Source organism: Podarcis melisellensis, assembly GCF_964234715.1.
Source record: "Podarcis melisellensis genome assembly, chromosome: 9".
Taxonomy (NCBI): Eukaryota; Metazoa; Chordata; class Lepidosauria; order Squamata; family Lacertidae; genus Podarcis; species Podarcis melisellensis.
In genome coordinates, this window is record NC_138541.1 from 63,272,491 (window position 1) to 63,294,354 (window position 21,864).

The following is a 21,864-nucleotide window of genomic DNA, read 5'->3' on the forward strand; positions in this document are numbered from 1 at the left end:
CATAGCAGATGCTCTGCCATTGAGCTGAGGTGCCTTCCCCAAACAAACTTCCACATTCCATGTTTCAGACCACAAATGATTATGTGTTAAATAATTTGTGTGCATGGTTCAGTTGCAGATCCATCACATGTACAGCAGGGAAAGTATACAGGTCGTTGCCTCTTTGTTTTCACATTATTGCTCAACACATGAATAGCATGTGGAAAGGCTTCTAAGAGTACGTACACCTCTGAACAATTCACTGCTTTCATATACCGACAGAATATTGTTATAATACTCAAGATTAGATTACTATTAGATTCCTGCATATTTCCTTGTGCTTGATCCAGAGACTACAGCTACAGCCCAATGCTACATCAACACAACACGTTATACCTATTCTCAGACCTTGAATGGAGCTATCCTTAGTATTCATGCTGAAAACACAAGCCCTTTCCTTTTTTTAAATGGTGTTTGGGATTTTATGTGTGTGTGTGTTGGTAACATTAGTTAATATGAAGCGTAGTGAAATAAATAGAAACTAACACACTTTAAAACATAGATATAGTTTTCAGTTTAATATTTAATATAGCAAAGAAAAGGCCTTCTGACCTGGTTGTAAAATTCCTCCCGATTCTCCACTCAGTTACTGAAATCTCTTTGCAACCCTGAAATCTGAAATGGCATTTGTGGTAGAGAACACTGAGGGAGCAAAGCTCTTTTTGAATTTCTGTTTCAACATTTCCACTTCATTCTGATCCCGCTCCAGCAGTTGCTGCTTGGACAAGCTATGGAGGACCGGGACCCATTCCAACCCTAACAATCTATTCCTGTCTTCTTTCACCATTCAGTTAACAAGGCCCATGTGAGATACAGGCAAACAGTCTGTTTTGTTGTCTCTTTGGTCAACTCAATCAGTTCTTTTCTTACGTCAAATGGGATAATTTAGAAGAAAAGTTTACTATATTATCTTTCAATCAGAATGCAAGTAGTTTGAAATATAAGCATTCAGCATCTGATGTTTCCTTGTCTGGGAATATGGTGTGCAACCTATCATGGAGGAAGAACTGTTAGGGGAGAGACTTCATCAGGCAAGGTCTTCTTCTACCTGCTTTGCTCCACCCTCTAGTCTCTGCTTCTCAATTTCTATTGCATTATTTGATGTACTGTGGCTTGTCGTTGTTTTATTTATTGTAGTTTAGAAATTATTTATTGTAACTATTAAGAGTGAATCTCTGTTTAACTTTTATATGCTGATATTATTATTTTATACTATTCTAATGACTGTTGAATGTTTCTTTTTGTGATGTAGGTTGCTTATTTTAATGTTATGTTTTATTATCACATTTTTGTATTGCATGAGATTGTTATAAGATGTACATTTTTTGTTTCTTCAGCTTGTAAACCGCCTTGAGTATTGTAAGATAGAAAGATGATATACAAATTTAAAATGGTGGTGATGATGATGGGAGTGGTTTCACTTCCCCTGAAAAAACAGGCTTGTCATCTGGGAATAGACCTGGATTCCAGCTTGTCTCTAGAAACTAAGTGGCTTCTGCGCTGCAAATGTTTATGTCCAGTTTACACTAATTCATCATTCCTGGATCAGGACTTCCCAGCACCTCAGTTGCAGCAGCTTGACTTCATCCCCAAAGATGCACTCCTCCATCATCTCCCGAGACAGACAGATGCGAAAAACAGCATAGCAGAAGTCAACAGAGAGGGAGCGAGAGAAAGAGAAGCTGCTGGTTGAATTGCTTCATATACTCAGTCAACTTCTCTTTGCATAGTGGAGCAAGCACAGGGAGAGGTGATGAAAATAGGGCTTATATGTTATACTCAAAGCCCCAGCATCACATTATGAAGGTGGTATCCCTTCACTTCTACTGGGTGAAAAGGATCAGCAGCCAAGTGGCTGTATTAACCATCTCCATGTTTTGTATAGCATCTAGGTCATGCCCAGAAGTAGCAGCAATGCTAATAGTAGCTTTAAAATGGGGAGGGGGAGAGAGGGGATGACCTCTAGCCTATGGAGCTAATTGAGTCCTCCAGGCTACCAGACTGTTTTGAGCAAAACACACTCACTATTTTTGCTGGCCTGACGTCGTATATGACAGTAGGTGTTCAAAACTTGGAGCTACAGTTGAAAGGACAGAGAATCAGGGACACACTCAAAGAGCACCCTCATCTGCTTCCTTTTCAGTCAACAGCAGGTACTTTTTGAATTTGGCACTTTTCTCTTTCACCAACAATGTATTTCAGGATCAGGCTCCCCACCCAGATCTAGCGTCCCACCACTGCTTTAAAAGCACCAGTGTTAATAGCACTTATGTCCTTCTTAGTCAGAAGAGACTGAAACAATCCAAAGTGTTTCCTTTTACAATGATGATAAAGTTGTGTTGGATGCTCCCATGGTGGAAACGCAAGACTGATTTGCATGGTCTGGTCCTCCATTGGCTTCATGTCTTTAATTAGTGTTTCTGCAAGACCCCATGAGCTGGAATCATTGGGTTCATAGAAAGATCTCCCTAAGATGACAGTGAGGTCTTGTTTATTTTCCCAGCAGATATCTATAAACACAACTCCTCTGGCCATGACATCTTGAATAAACTGGAGAGCAGCCAACCTAATTCGCTCTGTCGCTGTTTCTCTTTTGGTTAGGCAGCCTGAGGAAAGTCAGAATGTTTGACGGGGCTGACCAATTTGTGCCTCTCAGGGACCTCACAGAGTGTTGCACTGATACACTTTTTCTCCTGAGCTCCAGGTTGTGTACAAAATGCTGTTATGCAGATTAGACATGAATGCCGTACCAATTCAAATTTTGTTGTCCAGAATAATGGTGCCATATAGGTTTCAAGAGCATATGCAGGAAAAATCTCATTCACTGATAAAAAGGAGTCAAAAGAAGGGAATAAAAACATATTCAAGCAAGGAGGCACCATTTGTGTGAACCAACCTGTGCTTATACCACAGTGGGATACATTTCTGTTTTGCTCCAAAGGCAGACATGTGAGATCATTCACATTGCACAAGTTTTGAACTCCAGAAGGCAAATGTGAAGGTCTCTTGGCTACCACTAAGATTTTTAATTCTGAAAGATGCTAGATAGGAAGAATTCAAGCAGAAGCTTCTGCACTAAGGACAGGGCCAGGAAAAATTATGGCAGGGCATGGAAGTGTGATTTCACACACAGCATACATTTAAAGCACATGACTTCCCCCAGGAAATCCTGGGAACTGTATATTAACCACCCCTGAGCCACATTTCCCAGAATCCTTAACATTTCCAGGATTCTTGGTGGGTACATCAGGTGCATTAAATTTATGCACACAGAAAAGCAAATAAGAAAAAGAAAACTGGAGGTGGGGAGCTCTCCTCCAGTGGTAATACCAGAAATATGCCCATGGTTTATTTGAGTTGAATCACTAATAAAGCAATAGTGTTTAAGAAAGGGGCGGAAGAGAATTCTCCAGAGTCACCACTTCAGAGAAGTCAAACTGCTGGCTGCTGAATATGCAACAAGAGCCTCAGCATATGGAAGACCAGGAACTGTAACCTCAGAGCAGATTGACCAAATTAAAATCCAACCGTAGCTAGCAAAGCTGAAAGTCCTTGATCAGCTACTGGCTGGTTAAGTTGAAAACTCTGTGCACTTGAGCACAGACAAAAGCAGCAGTAAATATGGACCAGCAAGAAAGCCTTGAAGGATTGGGACAAAGTTTACCGAAACAAAGGAGGCACTCTGATCACTCCCTCCCTGACCAGCAGAGTACAATGTGCCTTGAGAAACAAGACCTGGAGACACAATTAAATAAAGGCAATGTGAAATAATCCATAACCTCTACAGTGCAAAGGTGGGTGAGGTTGCCTTGGGATAGGGAGTAGGATATATGCAAAGCTTCAATTCTGCTGCTGTAGCAGAAATGACCCACACACCATTCCAACAAAAATCTCAATTTATGTAGAGAAGAACCTCAGGTAAAACTTTCCCATCAAAGCCCTGACAGATAGGGACTACTGGAATGTATGAGACCATTTCGATCATCAACTCTGGTGGTAAAGAAAACAACAAAAATCAAGAGGTGTTGCATACCTGAATTTTGTATTTTTTAATTTCAGCAGTTTGAGCATTTGTTCCCAGTCAAATGAAGGACACCCCACTTGCTAAACATGTCTTCTGCATTCTCCCACTTAAATCTCAATTATACATTTTAAGGATTTAGGCACAACAGAATAATGTAGTATTTCTTTTATATATAAAAACACATCAATGTGGAGTTGTCAACCCAAAAGCAATGAAAATACACTCTGAATTAAATAAATCCATTACACACTATACTGTGTCTAATTGCATAAAATATGTGAACATAATATAATGTTTAAAACACAAAAGAAAGATGTGAAAACAATGGTAAGTAATTCATCAACAATTTTCATTTTTCCATTGAGTAAAGGGCAACTGAGAATTCAGTTAATTATACTTTTATTCCCTCTGCCTTATTGAAATTCTGCATAATAAACATCTTGAGTAATTGTGTCCCTGCTTTCTTTGCATTGTTGAAGGAGATAAGTACCTGAAATTTCATTCTTTGGAAACAATAGCTGCAATTCTGGGCGCAGCTAGTGAAATCCTAGGTGCTGCATAGATCCCAGCTGACTACATGCCTAATGACTGTGAACACTAATTTTGCTTAGTCCAGCCCATGGATTGATAATTAGGCTGTTCCTACATTAAGTCAGTGGGATGCAGGTGGTGCTGTGGCCTAAACCACTGAGCCTCTTGGGCTTGCCGATCAGAAGGTCGGCGATTCGAATCCCCACGATGGTGTGAGTTCCTGTTGCTCAGTCCCAGCTCTTGCCAAGCTAGCAATTGGAAAGCACACCAGTGCAAGCAGATAAATAGGTACCGCTCCAGTGGGAAGGTAAATGGTGTTTCTGTGTGCTGCTCTGGTTTGGGTGTTCTGTTGCACCAGAAGTGGCTTAGTCATGCTGGCCACATGACCCGGAAAAACTGTCTGTGGACAAATGCTGGCTCCCTCAGCCAGTAAAGCGAGATGAGCACTGCAACCCCAGAGTCATCTGCATCTGGACTTAACTGCCAGGGGTCCTTTACCCTTTTTTACAGTAAGTCAAGGGAGTCAGCTTTCAAAAGGAGGGTGAAGGTCTTCCTCTGGAGGCTGTGGACTCTCCCTCCTTGCAGATTTTTAAACAGAGGTTGGATGGTCATCTCCCATGGATGCTTTAGCTGAGATTCCTGCATTGCAGGGGGTTGGACTAGATTACCCTTGGGGTCCCTGCCAACTCTACAATTCCGTCATTCTATGGTCTTTCTTCATACTTTGCATTACATTGCATTTTAGCATGTGTTTACCATGAGTTCATTTCACATAGGCTCAATCCCAAACACCCTTACTAGCGAGTAGGTCCATTGAATTTAGTGGGATATACGTCCCAGAAAATTTGCACAGGATCACACTGACACCCATATGGATACCACCAGCTGACTATATGTTAAATGACAGGCAGTGATATGTATGAAGCAATTTCATTTAAAAGAGAAGGAGAGAGTGAAAGAGAGAACGTGCGCATTGTGTTCACAGTGAGGTGTTGCCAAATGTGTCTGCAGTGTTTTATTGTCAATGACCTATTTAGACTTGTGATTGCAGACATCTTAATTAATTAATTAATATATTGCTTTCCAGGATAATGAACATCTGTGACGAACTGCGGACGGCACCTAATGTGATCTCTGGGTAGTTAAAAGCTTCCCCCAGGGCAGCTAGGAGTTGTTGTTGTTGTGTGTGTGTGTGTGTGTCAGCAGTGGAAGAAAGTTTAAAATGCTTCTTCTCCAGCTAGTCTTGCTCTCTGAGACTGAATAAATGGCAGGACCCTGATGAAGAACTGGGGCAGTAATGGCTAAACAGGCAACCACTGTAGGAACACTTATTCTGCCCGAGCCAGGAGTGGTGGCGATGGAAATGGCAACAGCCATGCCTTGCTTGCAAAACTTGGTCAAGTTGGGAGATTCCAGCCATCAGTGTGAAAGTCCAGACTTGACACTCTGGGTGCCTTTTGAATTGTTCCACCCTACATCGGCCAGCACTAACTAGGCTACCGTAGGATCAACTAGGCTGCTGTAGGATCAACCCTGGCTGCATTTAAAAAGAGAGGCCAGAATGAATGCATCATCTTGGATGCTTGGAAGCTGTGGCTGGATGGTTTCGTGGGAGCCGATTGAAACTAAAGCCTTCGAAGACTGGGTCGGGATGGCATGGGGATGAGGGACCAACTCCCTTCTCTTGTGGGGGCCCAATTAGTGCCATTGCCTTCCATTAAGAGTTTAGGTGTAATCCTTGACACCTCCCTTTCCATGGAGGCGCAGGTTACAGCAACAGCCAAGGCAACATTTTTCCTACCTTCGCTGCATCAAGCAGTTGGTCCCTTACCTTTCCCACCCCGACCTGGTCACAGTGATCCATGCAACAGTCATGTAATTCGCTCTATGCGGGGCTGCCCTTGAAGCTGTCCCAGAAACTCCAGCGGGTGCAGAATGCAGCAGCGAGGCTCCTCACGGGGTCTCTGCCATGGGAGCATATTCACACGGTGCTTTTCCAGCTGCACTGGCTCCCGGTGGAGTACAGGGTCAGATTTAAGGTGCTGGTTTTGACCTTTAAAGCCCTTCATGGCCTAGGACTCTCGTACCTATGGGACCGTGTTTCCCAGTATGCCCCACGGAGAGCCTCAAGGTCCATAAATAGCAACACCCTAGTGGTTCCAGGCCCTAAGGAAGTTAGATTAGCTTCAACCAGAGCCAGGGCCTTTTCAACACTGACTCCAGCCTGGTGGAACGCTCTGCCTCATGATACCAGGGCCCTGCATGATACCAGGGCCCTGCATGATACCAGGGCCCTTTCCGTAGGGCCTGTAAGACAAAGTTGTCCTCCCTGGCCTTTGGCTTGGAGCCAATTTGATTCCCTCCCCCTCTTTCTTTTTTCATTTTCTTTTCTCCTCCTGTGATGAGGCTGCATTTTAATATTTTAATGTTTCAGTATTTTAATTGTTGTATTTTAATCTTGTTTTTAAATTGTATTCTTTCAACTTGTTTTTATTATTGCTTGTTCGCCGCCCTGAGACCGGCCTTGGCTGGGGAGGGCAAGGTATAAATTATTATTATTATTATTATTATTATTATTATTATTATTATTATTATTATTATCATCATCATCATCTATGGAGGGACTATACTGTAACATAAGGGAAGTCGCACACACTGGATTCACACAGAAGGACTGAGACTGACAGCTTCTTCTTCCTAATCTGTGCTGGTGCCTCTTGTCTTTAGCCAAGGATTCAAAGTGCAGAGGAAGGGGGTCTCCACATCCCATCTAGGGCTCAAAGTGAGCTGGCAGAAAGCTGCATGTCCTACCTCTATGCCTTTCGCAGAACATTTCTACCTGTAACCTGTCTTGCATCTTGGAATGATCATGCATTGGATCGTCTCTTAAACTCAATCCAACTCTGCTTCCGATATCTCTCAAACCATGTTTCAGTTCTTCCTCCTGCTAACTTCCCTACACCCCACTCCTAATAGTCACTTTGATTTGATTAAAAAATATATACCATATTTTTCACTCTATAAGACACACCAGACCACAAAATGCACCTAGTTTTTGGAGGAGAAAAAAAATAATCTGAATCTCAGAAGCCAGAGCAGCAAGAGGGGTCGCTGCGCAGTGAAAGCAGCAATCCCTCTTGCTGTTGTGGCTTCTGTGATAGCTGTGCAGCCTGCATTCGCTCCATAAGATGCACACACATTTCCCCTTACTTTTTAGGAGGGAAAAGTGAGCCTTATAGAGCAAAAAATACGGTATTCAAGAACCAATGCCAAAAGATTACAATATGTGTGGGTAAACCTGTAAAAGAAAGAGCTAGCAGGTTTTGCATGATGCTAGGCTTCTGGCGTTCATAATCAATACTTTCTTCCACCCTCCCCCTACCAGCTGAATCCCTTATGTTGTGCTGGCTCTCTCTGCTTTTTGAAAAATTGAACTGAATGGGATAAACTGAGCAAATGATCCATGTCTCACTGCTGCCCTGTGATGAAGAGACCAAGGACATTGCAAATTGTACCAGAAAAGGTGTGAAGGTTATGCTTTCCGATATCAGTCTCCTTTTCAATTACACCGCAATATGATCATTCCCCCGTTTCCGTTAATTTTTTGTAGAAGCCTAATGGCCCCTAGGAGCAAGGGGGTTGACACTTTGCTGGCTCATACATTATGGTTTATAGCAGAGCCAGGCTGAATACAAATCAGCTCTGTGCTAGCTCCCACACACTTCATTCAGCCTGAGCTGTGACATTCCTGTCATCCAAGCTGGAATCCCTTCTGGACTGATCTGTCAATCACACTAACCCCCGTGTAGGGCTTAGTGATGGGGACAGATGTTCCATTGGAATTATGAGACCACCATAAAACCCACTCGTTTTTGACCTTAATAGGATTTGAATGTGTTTTTCCAAAAGGTGAAAGTCTTGTTCATTAAGCGAGCCGCACTTTATCTCTGTACTCGAAGCCTGCAGCCATACATTTTACTGGTTATTTCAAATCAAGCTGTGATTCTTCATCTCTGCCTATTCAAGTTTTCTTCCCTGTCTCCAAGTTAAAAACAAATGAGCATAAGCAACATGTGATTGTAGTTGCTGATTAATTGTACACACACACACACTTTCCTGTCCTACACACATAAAAATAACACGGGGGAGAAAGTTAATGTAGAACATCCTCTTCAGCATGCATGTTTTGTATATACAGGCATCATTCCACATGAGGGATCATGCAAACATTTAGGCACCTATAATATGAAATGCTGCAGACCGCCAGAAAATAGATACCATCTACTTCTCTCTTTTTCCGCTTTGAGATTAATATAACCAATGAAGTTGTGGTCATTTATAATCCACACCCTGACTCACTTCGTGTTATGATTGTGGGCATGTGTCAGAGCTGCCTCTAGGTCCCAGCTCACAGAGGACCAACGCTAGTCAGTAATAATGTACAAAAGTCTTTATTGAAGTTCAGTTTCCATTTCCAAGCCGCAGCGTACAGCTCTACGTCTTAGAACCTAGATCGGCGAAGCTCCATCTGAGTCTCCACCCCCTGTACACCAGTTTAAGACTCTAGCCTTACTCCACCTCTTCCGTTGCTCTTTCCTCCTCTGGGTCCTTCTGCCCCCCGGGGTCTCCTCCTTTCTGGACTCTTCTGACGCTGACCCCCCTGACTCTTGTCCCTCCTTCCGGCGGGCTTTAGGACCTGGCTCCCTATCCGGGCTACCTGCTGTGCCGCTCGCCTGTACATTTGAACTTGGCGCGCGCGCCCAGCCTCCAACTTTCCTCTTGACCGTTTCCGCGCTCTCTGATGGAGGCGTGGTCAATCCTAACTCATCTCCTCCCGCTGGTGGTGAGCAGCCTGATCCCGATACCTGGGACTCCTCCCCCCCACTGCGCTCTGGTGGGGAAGCTGGTCCTGATTTCCAACTGCTGCTCTCTGAGTCCCCTCTGGCCCCTTCTTCCTGGGGTGTCCCCCTAGGCACCCCCTTGCTCTCACCATGGGCGCCCCCTTCTGTGAATCTTCCGATTCGCTGGAAAGACTCAGGGACCTCGGACCACTGTCATCGCTTACGCTCCCTTCGGATTCCTCCCCCTCGCTCTCCATTTCCTCCCTCTCCTGTGCCTCTGCTCCTGAGCCCCTGACAGCATGTGAAAGTTCTTGAACAGAACACCAGAATGCATGCGGGCCACAAAACCACTACACAACACAATGGATTTTTTGAATACCAGGGATGAAGCAATATCACGTGTGTTCAACCACGTTGATGTGTGAGAGAGATTTTTTAAAAAAATGCACCTTGCGATTTTAGGCTCTAACTAACAAGCATCTCTCACAATATCTCCTTCTGCTGCAACAGCAATCCAATGCAGGCATTAGCAAAGGATTAAAGATAATTGTGTAAGAAGTAAGTGGGGAAAATATCAGGAAAGTGGGGTGAGGGGGAATAGAACTACCCAGGGACAAAACTGGAACCAAAGGGAATCAGCAAGTGAACAATTCCTAGCAAACTAATAGATGCAAATATTAGGCTGACAAATATTGACACATGGCATCTCTCACGGCAAGCATGTCCGTGGAAATAGGCTAGTAATCTCTCAGAGGGAACACGGATGAAACAACAAATATTGGTGAGCCAGAAAGAAACGGTAGGAGCAAAAACGAGCATGAAAATGAAATCTGTCAAAGTCTGAAGAACGATTGTACATTAATTACGTGCCATTATTTCTCTCTTGGTTTCACCATGTGTTCTATTATTAGGAATGTATCATTTTCAAGGCAAGAACATGGCTTGTTACATGATAAAACAAGGGACTCTTTTGAGACACTTTATTACGAGGGAATGGGTGCAATCCAAAGAAAGGGAAGAGGGCCTTGCACCTACCTAAAAACTTTATTGAAATCTCTGAGTGTTAGAACTATTTGTGTCCACATTCCATTGGCATATATGGCTCCTATTATGCATTTATTAGAACAGAGACTTTGGAGCAACTCTTCTTTCACTTCTAAGCAGGAATGTTTGGAGGCCAGAATCAAATCAGGACGAAGGCAAATGCACAGGCTCCTTTCACCCAATTGCAGCCTTCCATCCTAGTCTAGCTCTGTCTAACCTTCAGCTTCAAAGACCAGCATAAATTGGTTGTGGAAATATGATTAAAGGTAAAGGGACCCCTGATCATTAGGTCCAGTCGAGACCGACTCTGGGGTTCATCTTGCTTTGCTGGCCGAGGGAGCCGGCGTACAACTTCCAGGTCATGTGGCCGGCATGACTAAGCCGCTTCTAGCGAACCCGAGCAGCACACAGAAACGCTGTTTACCTTCCCATCGGAGTGGTACCTATTTATCTACTTGCACTTTGACATGCTTTTGAACTGCTAGGTTGGCAGGAGCAGGGACCGAGCAATGGGAGCTAACCCCGTCATAGGGATTTGAACCGCCGACCTTCTGATCGGCAAGTCCTAGGCTCTGCGGTTTAACCCACAGTGCCACCCGCATTAGGGTAAAGTAATATTTAAAGCCGCAGAGGTTTGTATCACATGGAATTGCAGGGTATACCTGGCTCTTCAGGTCCTATTTGCCCCATTTTGAACCAAATTGAAACAAAAGAACAACCTGGCAGCATTTTAAGCTGTCAATGAGTACACAGCCTCTGATTGACAGTGCAATATTTGCATGTAATTGGTAGCAAGACGGAACTTTTAAGATACTGTGGCTTGATTTCCTTCGCAATCCTAATTCCACCTGCTGGTAGGACTTGTTTTTTAAAACTAGACAGGGTTGGGATTTTGGAGTAACTTTGAGTTTCTGAATCTGTGGCAAAAAAGTAACAAAAGAGCTTGGGTAAATGGGTAGAAAAACATATCTCGAAATCAGGACTTGCTGGGGTGAAATATTCATACTTACTGAGAAGGAGCATAGAAAGCTGATTTGTTCTGAGTCAGACATTTTCACCTTTCTGGCTCAATATTGTCTTTGGTGACTTGCAGTGGTTTCCCAGAATGTCAGACAAGAATGTCTCTCCCAACCCTACGTGAAGGGACTGAAGAACACAGAACCTTCTTGATATAACCGTGCCCCTTCCCCAGAGGTAATGGTGCCCCCCTGAATTTTCTCAGAATGAAAAGAGAGAAGTTGAAAGGTTTCCCCAGCCCCTGTTCTCCCCTCAAAATCACACTCTTTTCATATTCACAGCTCACAGTGCCTTTTTCCCTTCCAGAAACATCCTCAGTAGAAGAAGAGTTTGGATTTGATATCCCGCTTTATCACTACCCAAAGGAGTCTCAAAGCGGCTAACATTCTCCTTTCCCTTCCTCCCCCACAACAAACACTCTGTGAGGTGAGTGAGGCTGAGAGACTTCAAAGAAGTGTGACTGGCCCAAGGTCACCCAGCAGCTGCACGTGGAGGAGCAGAGACGCGAACCCGGTTCACCAGATTACGAGTCTACCGCTCTTAACCACTACACCACACTGGCTCTCCTACACCACACAGTGCAGATCCTCAGTGGCATTATTTGATAGCCAAATCATGCCTTACCTGTAGGCAAGGGGACAGATTTCACAACTTGGTTCCAAAAGCATCATCACTACCATATTTTATTTGTATGCTGCTTTTCCATAGCTGAAGCTAGGCTCAAGGCGGTTTACAACATGACAAGATATACATAATTACAAACACAACAGAAGCCATAAACAATAAATGAAACACGTCAAAAAGTACACAACCAAAGGAAAACAATTTCCATGTAAATCATAAGATCTAAAACTAAAGATACAACAATAATATCAGTAACAGCAACAGCTCTCTTAACCCCCTGTAAACAATACTCCAGCCCAAGAATCTGTTCAACAGCTTTTGTTTTGTTTTGTTTTTCCAATTTTTTAAATTGATTTTCAACATTTATCACAAAAATAACATAACAAAACACACAACAAAGAAAAACACAACGGAAAATTATTATTTTTCAAATGCCTAATTCTCATTACATTGATAACTGACTTCCTTAAATCCCCTCTAACTGAATTTCATCATATTACCTATGTAACAGTTCTCCAAATTCATATTTGTAATAATATTAACTCCTTTCATTTACTAACCTCTTCTCCTTTATTAATACTCTAATCCTTAATATTTACTACCACGTATTCTTATTCTACCCCTAAGCCTATTTGTTACTTCCAACAGCTTCAGCTTTTGTAGCAGACTGTTAGTCGTGAGTTTGAGCCCTACACTGGGTAAAAAAGATTCCTGTATTGCAGGGGGTTTGACTAGATGATCACTGTGATCCCTGCCAACCCTACAATTCTATTATTCTTTTTAAAAAGATCACCAATCTCAAACTACTAAAGTTAGGACTAGAATGACTGTAAAAGCAGTGCTCTATGGAGGGAGTTTGGTAAGCATTGCAGAATGATTGTTCCCAGCCAGGATTTGCCTGGGCTCAAGGCTACAAGCAAGCATCCCCTACATTAGGTGTAATGAATTGCACCAAATATAAAGTCTGCTGTTTGTTGAGATGAAGCATTCCCTAGAAAATTTCCTACTGAAAGGAAGACAAAGTGCACGCTGAATTTGGTTTCCTAGCTACATTAAGGTTATTGAGTTTAGAAGGTGTTTTCTTTCAATATAAACCCTTCTTCGCACATTTTCTAATAAACAGTTCTACTGTGTGTAATAGAGACGGTAGGCACCAATTTATTTTCTAAGCGGCTGAAACCATTATAGAACCAAAGCGTTTTAGACTATATCTGGAAGGAACTGCATTTACATGCTTTCATTTCTAGAATGGGTTTCTCACTTTGAAATGGAAACAGTTTCCTAACTTAAAGTAGGTAATTACACACTCCATTAAACAAGTAATTAACAGATTACAATTTAGAGGAGGAAAAAAAAACTTTGGAAATGAGTAATTCAGATGCCGAACGTGCAACGAACTGTTATAATTAGCATAATACTTTTTGAAATGGATTAACAGCTACACAATAAAAATGAAGAAAACCAGACTCTTTCCCCCCACAAAGATCATATTCAGGAAATAGCATTTGCTGAGGGTAACAGTCACAGCGTTTGAAAAGAACCCTAATGTTAGCAATTTGAATCCAAGTACTATCATATACTAATAGATAAAAGGTGTTGAAGAAAGATAGAGGATATGTATTCTCTATTGAATGGTATTAATTGGGTAGTGGTGAAGTTTCTGGCAGTGATTGGCTGAGCTGCCCTGATATCAGACAGGACAGATGAAAAAGTGCCTGTCTGCCGTGATTAAAAAAATAAAATTCAGAATTCAGTATAAGTTTGGAAAAGGTGAAAGGATCAAACCTCAGATGATACGAAAGTTCTTTCTGAGATGATGAATATAAGATGTCTGATTCACACACACACACACATTCTATGATTATAGAATCATAGAATTGTACATTTGGAAGGGACCTAATGGTCATCTAGTCCAACCCCCTGAAATACAGGAATCTCAGCATCCATCCAACCTCTGCTTAAGGAATGGATGCTGCATGTGATTAGCATGTTATGTCTGGACTCACCCTAAGATGCCAAACTCTTTCCTGCATCAGTAGGGGGTTGATCAGACCAAATTGTGAATTGGCAGGGGGTTGATCAAAGCAAATTTTGTGGAGGCATGGGGCTCATCAGCCCAAAAGCTGATCAGACCAAATTATGTGATTAACATCAGTTAATATCCTTGATGATACGACCTTTCAGGAATTCGGCTAAGCTGAAGCATTTTCCTTTCAATAAATCCCAGCTTAGTATTGGTGATCATAGAATCATAGAATCATAGAGTTGGAAGAGACCAGAAGGGCCATCGAGTCCAACCCCCTGCCAAGCAGGAAACACCATCAGAGCACTCCTGACATATGGTTGTCAAGCCTCTGCTTTAAGACCTCCAAAGAAGGAGACTCCACCACACTCCTTGGCAGCAAATTCCACTGTCGAACAGCTCTTACTGTCAGGAAGTTCTTCCTAATGTTTAGGTGGAATCTTCTTTGATGGTGCATGAGAAGAGTAGAACCAGTAATTTGTACCCTTCTAAGATATTCTTCATCTTTGGGCCCACTGTTCTTGGGGGGTTATTTTCAAGGAATGCCAAAAGACTGTCATCAACTTTTGTAAAGTATCTCAGGGTTCTCTTCCACATGCCCATCTTGTATTTTGTGTAAAGCAAAATTCAAATCAAAGTTGGTGGTTCGTCCTGAGACAAAATGGTCCAATTCAGACATTAAAACCCTCAGTATGGTTTATTATTAAATGCATGAACCATGAAGAGGTTTAGGATCACAACATGATTCCTCTTCTTTTCTTCTTTGAACGCAAGGGAAGAATTGATTAATAATTGCTTGACATGAGTTGTCCATGTTCTGATAACCTTCAGGTTAAGGTATTGATTACATGTTATATGTGGAACTGCCTTTGAAGATGGATTGGAACTGCACTTAGTTCAAAACACAGCTGCTAGGTTGCTATTTAGATCTGGGTATTGTGATTGTACAGTGGTACCTTGGGTTACAAACGCTTCAGGTAACAGACTCCGCTAACCCAGAAATAGTACCTCAAGTTAAGAACTTTGCTTCAGGATAAGAACAGAAATCGCGTGGTGGCAGCGTGGTGGCAGTGAGAGGCCCCATTAGCTAACGTGGTACCTCAGGGTAAGAACAGTTTCTGGTTAAGAACGGACCTCCAGAATGAATTAAGTTCTTAACCCGAGATACCACTGTATTATGCTGGTGTTTGCAGTGGCTTCGCTCTGCTTTTAGGCTAAATTCAGACTGTGGTTACTTCTGTTTGACTTTTGAAGTCACTCTGTACTTAGAACCAGAGTTCCTGAAATGTTTAAAAAACTATAGTTTCCCATTTCATCTGAATACATGAAACTGTGATTTGTTAACAAGCCATGATATCTAACATGGATACAATTTTGACTTTCTATCCTGGTTTGTATACAGATATATGGGAAACAGTAGTTTGTGATAAGTGGCGACCAAAAGTTCCCTCACATACATGGCAAGGAAGAATGAGGGGAGGTCTATAATGCCTTGTGTATGTAATGGCAAGCCATGGTTTGTGTGAGGCCATTTGTGTGAGGAATTCTGGGAGAAGGTGATTTTTTTTAAGCCTAGTAAGCTGGCCAGTGGTGGGAAAAGTTGAAATAACTGGGGAAAAGCAGTTGATTATGAAGTAAAAATGCATCAGTTAAATTACCAGTGAACTTTGAGAATACTGGAAGAAATTAAAAAACCCGGTTGTACTGCTGTAAACTTGTCTACTGTAATATTGCAATTCATTATAGTAAAGCTGTATCTTTGTTAATTTGTTACATTCCTCCTCACAACTGTGACATAATTGGGGGCTGAGACCAATATCCAGATTAGAATAATGCTCCAAGCACCCAAGTGTGGGAGGATTAAACTGAGAGATACTTGCTTGCCAAACATCACCCAGAGTTGCTTTGTGGCTTAGTGCGTGCTCTCTCTCTCTCTCTCCACAACTCACCCTTTCAAAACTGGCCTAGCTCTTCTTACCCGGCTGCAAAACATTCAGTCTGATTATTTTTGCTCAATTTTAAAACTCAAAATTCTGATGACAGAAGCAGGTCACAAGTTTTAACAGAGGAACGAACCAAGTAGTGACTCAAGCGCTGGAAACCATGTTTCTAATGAGCAGCCTCAGGTTAGGAAATTTGTGCCAGGCAGCATTTTAAATGTAGAAATAAATGCAACTTACACAGCCAATATTCACTCTCCTTTTCCTTTCAAATGAGATGCGAATGTCTCGTTTTCGACTAAGAACTCAGTCGCTTTTCAGTATCATACTTTACTGCAGTGATGGGGAATCTATGGGGAACCATATGTTGTTGTACCCCAACTCCCAACAGCCAGAATTGTGGGGTTGCAACTATTGTGCATTGGAGGGAAGCAGCAAAACTATAAAAAGTAGGGTGGAGGTGGAATGGACAGAGAGTTTATCCCACCAAAAATTACCCCTTTTTGCATCAATTTCTCCTCATGGTATATAGTTTAGTTAAAATGTTGACATGGTGTACAACAGCTGAAAATAAGTGAATGCCCTTTTCAGATTAATTAGATAAGGGATCTAAATAGAACTATCAATGCCACAATGCCTTTATACAAATGTGTATTACAACTACACTTGAAATATTCTTTTCTTCTCCTTCTGTTTCCTCTTCTTCATTTTGCCTGTACCCTCCAATGAAGACCAAGGTGGGCAATATCATTAAAGCCAACAAACAAGCAAAATGCAAGTAGCATGAAACGTTATCTGTCAATTCATGTAATAACCAATACAACAGCCGTAAAACAACAAGGGGATAATAAAGCTATCACCCATATTTTAGTCGTAAGCACATTTTTATATCCCCACTCCAGCATCAAAATGCATTCAAGCATAATGTTGAAGATGGCTAACCCACCCACCCTAGGACCAGCAGAAGCCAAGGGATAAAATAGACACAGTCAATACAGTAATAGCACAGGATTTATTATTATTATTTTTAAATCCTCCAACCACAACCCCCATAAAACCCCCTTAGTGCTAAACTGCCTTCCCACTGCAAGTTAACACAAAAGCAGAAAGCAAGGTGACACATTCATGTGCATACGTACACTTACCATAAGTTACGGTACAAATACAGAATGTACACAACCACACATATAATGCTCAAATAAACTCAAATATACACTCAGCATGCACATAGATAGACAGGTGGGTATTCCTCTGCCCCCACATTCAGGCAGGCAGGCAAATGCAGCAGAGGGTTGCCTTGTAGTTGTTAGAGAGAGGGAGGCACCTAGCTGCCTTTCTGTATCCTGAGGCTCCCTAAGATGTTCCAACAATTGTACCATGCCAAAGGGAGATGTGCTCCTTTTCAGAGGTAAGGAAATATGTTTGATTTTGAAGAGGGCTACTCAAATCTGATCCAAGAGCCTTGAGTTTCAACAAACCTACCCATGCAGGATTTGAATTATGGTGCTGGAGGAGACTCTTGAGAGTCCCATGGACTGCAAAAAGATCAATCCTATCCGTTCTTAAGGATAGATTGCTCACTGGAAGGACAGATCCTGAAGCTGAGGCTCCAATACTTTGGCCAGAAGAGAAGACGCCCTTTCCCAATCTTGTGGGAAAGATGGAGGGCACAAGGAGAAGGGGATGACAGAGGACCCGATGGTTGGACAGTGTTCGCGAAGCTACTAACATGAGTTTGACCAAGCTGTGGGAGGCAGTGGAAGACAGGAGTGCCTGGCGTGCTCTGGTCCATGGGGTCATGAAGAGTCAGACATAACTGAACGACTAAACAACAACAACCCATGTCAGTTCTCCACTTCCTCCAGCACCGGTCTGTGATGTGGAGTGTGATCACAGCATAGGTGAATTGGATTTACTGTTGCAAGGCGTGGGGACACGTCAACTCTATGCTGAGAGTCATGTCTAGTCCCAGCACACATTGCACCAGTCATGACATGCTCCATTTTTGGAGAAAGAAGAATGATTGCAGGGAAGGTGGCTAGAGAAAACAATTCATTTAGATAGATGGGTATAATGAAAACAAATGCATATGAAGAGATGGCTTCTTACGGGAAGCTGGGGTTAACATTGTGTTAGTGAACCGAAGACCACTGTTCAAAAGTAACATACATTGCTTTAAAATAAAGTGAGTTTGCCAAACATACTGTATACCGCAAAGCGAAATGTAATGAAAATGTGGAGATTTGCAATTGCTTTACCATTATCTCGCTGCAACTGTTTCGTACCATCACGCCCATCCAGCTGTTAGCGCATCGTAAATATATATGGAACAGTGTCAGCTTTTTAATGCAGAGTGTTGAGGGAGAGGAAATCCATTGATGTGTCTTTACTGCCATCTAAGTGATTTGTGGGTTTCAATCCCATTCATTTAGCACTAATGGAGGCATCTTTGATGAACTGAGCCATTGGTTTCTGCATCCTTTTCCCATTTTTCAAGGAAAGACTTGCTGAGAGCAGCTGTACAGATATTTGCAAAAGTTCAACCGCTGGATGTGTATGTCTGCTAGGATCTGCAAAATGGTGATAGTACACATTTGAATGGAAGGGGGGGTGAATCATGAAATGTTAACATATTTCTGAGATTGTTAGCAATGTCAATAATTGCCCTGACAGCTTTCATTATGGTCCCTTCTCCCTTTAATTTCTTTAAATATTTCCTCTCAAAAGAAATGCATTGAGCTATGTTATAATTAACTCAGCTGCCAAAAGATATTATATATCATCAGATGCTCACCAGCCTAAGGTAGTCAAAGAGTGGCAGTAGTATTGTTCTGTGTTTAATCAGGTCAAAGTGGTGGCAACTCTAATTACAGTTATTGTCAAGGCACTACTTAACGCCTGTAACAATAAACCTTGTCATATGTCAGACCCTGCATCCTTTCACACAGCCTTCCTTATATGAAAGGAAAGAAGGTCTACACTGCTGAATATCTCCCAGTATAGAAATGTTTCCTCTAACCCTTTAGAAAATGAATGGACCAATGAACTACTCATTCCATTGGGCAATTGCAAAGTGGGTGTGTAATCTGCAGTGCAGACGCACAATGGAAGTGATTAACCCTTCCCCTGTCACTGCTTTTTGCCTATAACAAAATGGTTGCAGTGCCTCCCCTCCCCGGCCTAATACTTTGTGAGGTGTGACAGTACAAATTCAAGCAGACAACAATCTAGGTTAAAAATGCCTCCAACTTTATTGATTACAGGTGTAGGTGGAACTTTGACCCAGGTGTTGGGTGGACAGTGGTACCTCGGGTTACATACGCTTCAGGTTACATACGCTTCAGCTTACAGACTCCGCTAACACAGAAATAGTACCTCGGGTTAAGAACTTTGCTTCAGGATGAGAACAGAAATCGCGCGGCAGCGGCGCGGCAGCAGCAGGAGGCCCCATTAGCTAAAGTGGTGCTTCAGGCTAAGAACAGTTTCAGGTTAAGAATTGACCTCCAGAACGAATTAAGGATGTAACCAGAGGTACCACTGTATATCCACTCCAGCCACCTGCCAGGCTTTTAAGCCTCGCTGCCAGGCCAGGCAGGGCATCAGCCAATGCCTGGCCAGCCATCGAGGCCCTGCCCTCCAAGCAGGGCCTCCGATTGGCCCAATCAAAGTTGCACTTCTTGGTGAGAAGGCCTCCTCTTAATACCACCAGGTGAGGGGAATTCCCTATCCCCATCTTTGTCATATCACCTCAGCAAGGAGGAGCAGCTGTGGGCAGAACTCCCTTCTACCTCGTTACATCTAGTCACACGCTCTTCAACCACTTTGCAGCTGTTTGTTACCTGCCCATTCCTAGACCCAAATATGTTCCCAAATATCTCTTTTGGTCCTTAAATAGTCGGTGGGAGTACATTGACCAAGCTTTTCTTGAAAAACAAGAACATGCAGCTGTCCCTATGTCTATGTCTCCCTATAACTGGATAAGAGTTTGATGCAAGTTAATGTTCTGCATAATTTTGCAGGCTAAGCCTCTAGCCAAGCCTTTAGTCTCTATGAGTCTACAATTTTATTAATTAAACAGTCATGGTTTGACTGTTTAATTTTATTTCTTTTCGACAGATGCATAGTGCCTTTTAAAGCATGTTGTGTCAGGTGAAGTGTAGGTGGGTTCCCACAAGGCAAGACACAGTGATAACAGCAAGAACCTTTATTAAACTACATAACTGGTAAACAGGGGGAAAGCAACTGCTTATATACATTCCTGGAAGCCTGGGCCACTCCCACTCCCAACGTGATTGGCTGTCTATACTTCCAAGCTGTGAATCACGACTCAGAGTTCAAGGGCCAATGGCAGAGGCCCAAATCCCGAAATGTTCTGTGATTGGCCATCATGTATCGAATCAGAACACAGGAGCTCAGAATCCCTAGTCCAGACTCAAGCTTAGGCAAACACAGACCACTGAATACATAACAACAGGCAGTGCATAACAAAAGGCAACAGTTCACAGACAGAAGAATCCATTCATCATGTATGACCAAAGTTCCTAGAAATAAGGGACATAATCCCCTGAGAAGCTGTATGGTGCAAGTACCTCCCACATAAATGATCTACCTCAGCTTCCAATGGGGCTTGTACAGAGAACAATCTACAGTGGTACCTCGGGTTACATACGCTCCAGGTTACATATGCTTCAGGTTACAGACTCCGCTAACCCAGAAATAGTGCTTCAGGTTAAGAACTTTGCTTCAAGATGAGAACAGAAATCGTGCTCTGGCGGCGCGGCGGCAGTGGTGTCAGGAGGCCCCATTAGCTAAAGTGGTGCTTCAGGTTAAGAACAATTTCAGGTTAAGAACAGACCTCCAGAACGAATTAAGTACTTAACCCGAGGTACCACTGTAGTTCCTTAGAAAATTTCCAGCAAGTGCTAAGTGCTACGTTCCTATATACAAGAACTGTAATACATCAGCACAATTGCTTCTTAGGCCAGCTCCAAAAGACACACTGCTCAAAACTGGGAATGACCTCAGCCTACTTGAGGCCTATTGTTATGATTTCTCTCTCCCTCCCCCCCCCCGCATTCTCTACTATGAATTCCTGACGTGAAATATACTGCGCTATAAATTTTAAAAATCTGAATGCCAACCCTTTCAATATTTGTAGTTTGTCTATTCCCATTGCTTCCTTTGTCGATTGTAAACTACTCTTGTAAATGCATATTTGCTCCCATAGTAAAAGTTGATGGCCCAATTGCCTTCCTGGGTTAATGAACTTTGATGTTCCTTCCCGTAATTACTGTTCTAAGCAACAAAATTGTTTACAGACTGGTGCCTTACTTACAATGTTGTACAGCCAGTAATTAAATTTAATGTGTTGTATCAAAATCAGCACACCAGAAAGTTAACCTTAAAACACCTTTTTTTAATGATTATTTTTGTCCTTCCAGGTTGCCAGTTCAGAAATCACGTAGTTTCCCCTTCCGATAGGGAAGCCAAGCAGCATTCATTCACAAATGCATTTGCAGGACTGTCTTCCAGGAAGACTCATTTGCACGAGAAAACGTCATCACACTCAGCATTTAATCACTTGCTCTTAAATGGGAGCCAATGAAAAGATGTGGGGGCAGGGGACGTCTTTGTTTCACTGAACATTACTGGAGGGTTGTAGCCATTTATAGCACATGGCATTAAACCGTCACATCGCCAACACAGCATCAAAAGACAAGCAAGAGGACTTAAATCAATCATTACCACCCAGAGGCTGTAGTAGAAGCTAGAGCAGCTACA